This window comes from Benincasa hispida, chromosome 10 (genome assembly GCF_027475165.1).
Source record: "Benincasa hispida cultivar pf3 chromosome 10, pf3_genome.v1.1, whole genome shotgun sequence".
Taxonomy (NCBI): Eukaryota; Viridiplantae; Streptophyta; class Magnoliopsida; order Cucurbitales; family Cucurbitaceae; genus Benincasa; species Benincasa hispida.
The window spans coordinates 61,271,644-61,275,685 of record NC_143487.1 but is presented as its reverse complement, the minus strand read 5'-3'; the positions used below and the strand labels follow the sequence as shown (position 1 = coordinate 61,275,685).

The 4,042-nt window shown below is 41.5% G+C and overlaps 1 non-coding gene across 1 annotated transcript; it reads left to right on the top strand.

The window, feature by feature from the left end:
* Window positions 1-1,153: 1,153 nt before the first annotated feature.
* Window positions 1,154-1,257, top strand: LOC120089605 (small nucleolar RNA R71). Its single transcript, XR_005485278.1, has one exon. It is a non-coding gene; the product is annotated as a small nucleolar RNA R71 (small nucleolar RNA).
* Window positions 1,258-4,042: the final 2,785 nt, after the last annotated feature.

Here is a 4,042-nt window from a genome sequence, read left to right as displayed (position 1 = left end):
TTCGCTAACTCTTCTTTTCTTCATCAAAATGTCCTTAAAAAATTTTACATATTTTGGCATTTGTTCCAAGGCCTTTATAAGTGGAATATTGATATGCAATTGCCTCAGGAGCTCAAGAAAGCGCTTGAATTGTTGTTCATCAGACGTCTAGGGAATGGTGCGTTCAGCGGCACTGCAAGTTTTCCCACATTAAACGTACTTGATTCTAAATGGCTTATGGTCTCAGGCGTTCTTCCTTCTTGATCTTCTACTTCCATTGGACGTGTGTTGTGTTATTTTGAAGGACTGTTGTTTCTTGGATTCATTCTTCTTTCTTCAAGAGCTTTTCCACTTCGCAATATCACTGACATTGCTCCTTTCCATTGTTGTTCCCAGATGTTTGAGTGTTGCTAGGCAAAACTCTAGGCTACCTGTTCTTCAACTCGCTCGCTATCTGCCCTACCTATATTTCCAGGTTTTTGATAGATGACGTGTAGCTTTTTAGCAACGCGCCATTCTAGGCTATGTACTCCTTTAATAGGTTCTCAAGCAGAAATCCTGAGCTAGACGCCTATCCTCCTCTATTAAAGGACTGTTGATGTGGCTGATGTGTTGATTGAAATGCAGGTGGTGGTCCTTGCCTTTGTTGTTGGTTCACCCCTGGGTGCTGCTTCTGATGATTTCCTCTTGTCTAAGAAAAATTTAGATGGTTCCTCCATCCAAGATTATATGTATTGGAAAATGGGTTATTTTTAATGAAGCATACTGACTAAGGATTTTGTGGGCAATCAGCATAGGAGTGAGGATGTCCACAACCCACACAGCTAACCATGGGCTACCCAAATGCTTCTACCTGATTCACCTTCTGCTGATTTGATGCATTTCCTAGTGATATGTTCTGCAAAATGCTGGTCATCGTAGCCACTTATGCAGAAAGTGTGGCTATTGCATTGGAATCGATAGAATTAACATTCTGAGATCTCTTCTTTCTGTCAGCTCTTTCGTCATATGTATCGTCCACCCATTCCATGTTGTGCTTAGCAATACAGTCTAATATCTCTTTAGCTTCTATATAAGATTTATCCATATTCTACCAGCCGCCGCTGCGTCTGCTGCCATCTGCGATGCTCTACTCAATCCACCATAAAAAGTCTCCATCTGGATAGTTAGTGGTAGTCCATGATTTGGGCAATTTTTTACCAATCCCTTAAAACGCTCCCATGCGGCGCTTAAGGTCTCAGCTTCTTCTTGTTCAAAATTCATAATCTCTCGATGCCTCCTCGCGTTAGTGGTAGGTAGGAATATTTTTGCATAAATTTCTCCACCAACTTCTCCCAGGTGGCGATTTCACCAGGCTCCAGTGAGCTTACCCATTGTTTTGCGTCATCATGCAAAGAATAGGGGAACAAAGACAGCCTGATCGCCTCTGGGTGATTCCAGGAATCACAAATGAATTACACGTTTCCAGGAAACGCTTCATGTGGGCATGACGATCTTCACCTCGAACCTCGTCCCATCTGGCTTGGGTATATGATTCCTTGAGAGAAATCATACAGTACAGGGGACGCGTACTCTCTCATGGGACGCGTGCTATTGTTCGCCATTAGAATCGGATTTTGTGCAGCATGAGCTAGTTGCTGAGCTAAGTTCTGATTTGCCTCGTCCCATCTGGCTTGGGTATATGATGCCCTGATCAGCTGCCTGACACTCAGAAGCTTTTCAGACGCCGCCTATTACAAGTGCCCATACTTGCAAGTGGTGATGTGACACAATCAGCCTGGATCAATGAATCTTCTTTGCGTTGAATTCCCTCCGACGCATGGCCCATGCGTTAGAACTTTTGTCTGCAACACTTCTTGATTATGCGTTAGCTTCTTGTTGAAATCCTGCAATACAATGTGTTAGTGTTGCAGTATTTAGTAATAAAACTTCTTTTGCATGAGTTTGCTAATGTTTGGTATGTATCTCGTTCCTTTGTTGTTTAATTTTCAAAGCATGTTGTAATTTGTTGTTAAATGCATAATTTGTTTGTTTGATTGTGAATGTGGTATTTTTGTCACAATTAGTTTGGAACAATTGATGGGTGGAAAAAGGAGAGTAAATATGCGTGCATCTTATGATATGCACTGATCTCCATGCATCGATGGTCATGCATTGGACTACAAAATATGCAATATGCGATGACCATGCATTCCTGCCACAAGTTTTCTTTCTTTCTTGCCAAGTATACGAGAACGCAAGTTTCTCGGGATGATCCGAGGTCGAACTCAGGAACTTGTAACTAAATGTTGCGAAGCAATGTGTTTGAGGCGATGAATAAAAGAATAAGGAAATTAAAAGACTATGTGCTACTCCTACTCCTAACTAAACAGATTGAGCAATAGAAGTATGACTATGAGAATTTGTAGAGACGTGGCAACTGTTAACGCGTAATAAGATGTATGAAAAAATAAATAGAATGGTGGAGGGGATAAATTCACCGCATCATTAAGCTTGATCGCAAGGGTAATCCCAGCTCACCACACTAACGCGTCGTATACCTTTCGATAGTCAGCCGCATGCTTATATCTCTATAACGCATGGTTGTGTTGAACATAAGATTATTCCTATCTCTAGGAACACTGCTTACTTTTCTTAGTGAGTTCCACTACTTACCCTCTCGGGTAGTTAGTCACGGCTAATCAGCTCATAGACAAGCATTGTGATAGCTCATAGACAAGCGTTGCTACAGCATCACACTAAGTAAAGAGGATTAACTCACCATACTCGCGCAACGCACACCTCTCGGTAGTTTGCTACATGCTTCATATCTCTATGCCGCATGATTGAGTATGCGATAACGCTTGTGATTTTTACTTAGTTCGTTGCAATGAAAGTAAAGGATGATAAAGAAGGAGATAATAAAAATGGTGTCGAAGGAAATAAATAGATGCATTGATTACAAAATGTAATAATGTCTTAAGCCAAAATGTAATACAATACAGAGATAAGAAGAGAGGTGGAGGGCTAGATGTAGGCAATCTCTTGCTTCCATCAGATGTATGTCAAGGTTGCCACTAGTGCCATGGATGGGTAGTGGAGTAGTCTCTCTCGAGCTCTATCTCCGGTAAAACTTCGGTCGTCACTCGGAATGGGTTGAAGGAATGAAGAACTCTCAAAGAATGTCTTGCTCATGCTCTCATCTGTGATCACAAGGATCTACCTTAAGATAGAAGCTCGGATACCTTGAATTTGGGCTCTAAGGCTCTATTTATAGAGCTCAATCGCCAACAGCATTGATGGTCCTGCTCTGAATCAGTGCCACTTTTGGCGCGGTAGGTGAAATGTCAACATCACCTTTTTTATACTCCCAAGGTATGTGTTCATGCTTGTTTTTTCCGAAGTACCAACGCATTCCACCTACCTTGCGATTAATCTTCTATCATGGTTATTACTCTGTAGCCGCAACATCCATGTGATGAAAATATGTGATCACCCTTCCAATGGTCTGGGATCAACGCATGCGATCAACTTTGCAATGGTCTGGCTTCAGCGCATGCGATTGATTCCTACGATAACTACAAATAGACATTTTGACACCGTATAACGCATGATATAGGGTTAGCAAGGATTTTTAGTGCTGATCGACGCAAGCTCATTTTTCACATAAATTCTTAGTATTATCAATGCATATTCTGCTTGTTAGCCCTCATAATTCTAAATAAAAGGCTATAATAGATTGTATTTCTACCCGCTATCAACAATCTTGCTTTCGCTCAAAGGTGCTCTTTGATAAGAGTTCCTTCATCCACCTCCTACTAAGACTTAGTCAAGACCTTTTCCAAATTAGCACGTGCCTCTTCTAGTTGTCAACCTAGCATTGTTATCAAAGAAATCTTAATTACACGCCTAGCACCTTTTCATCTCCGTGCCTAGGGCTTCTTCTTGGACTAAATTCCAACGCCTAGTACTTCCTAGGTTCACCACCTTTTTCCTAGGCGTCCAATATAGTTCACCACCTCATTTGTCCTTGGTATTTGGCCAACACCTTAGGTAGGCACCCAAACTTCACATTGTGTCTAAG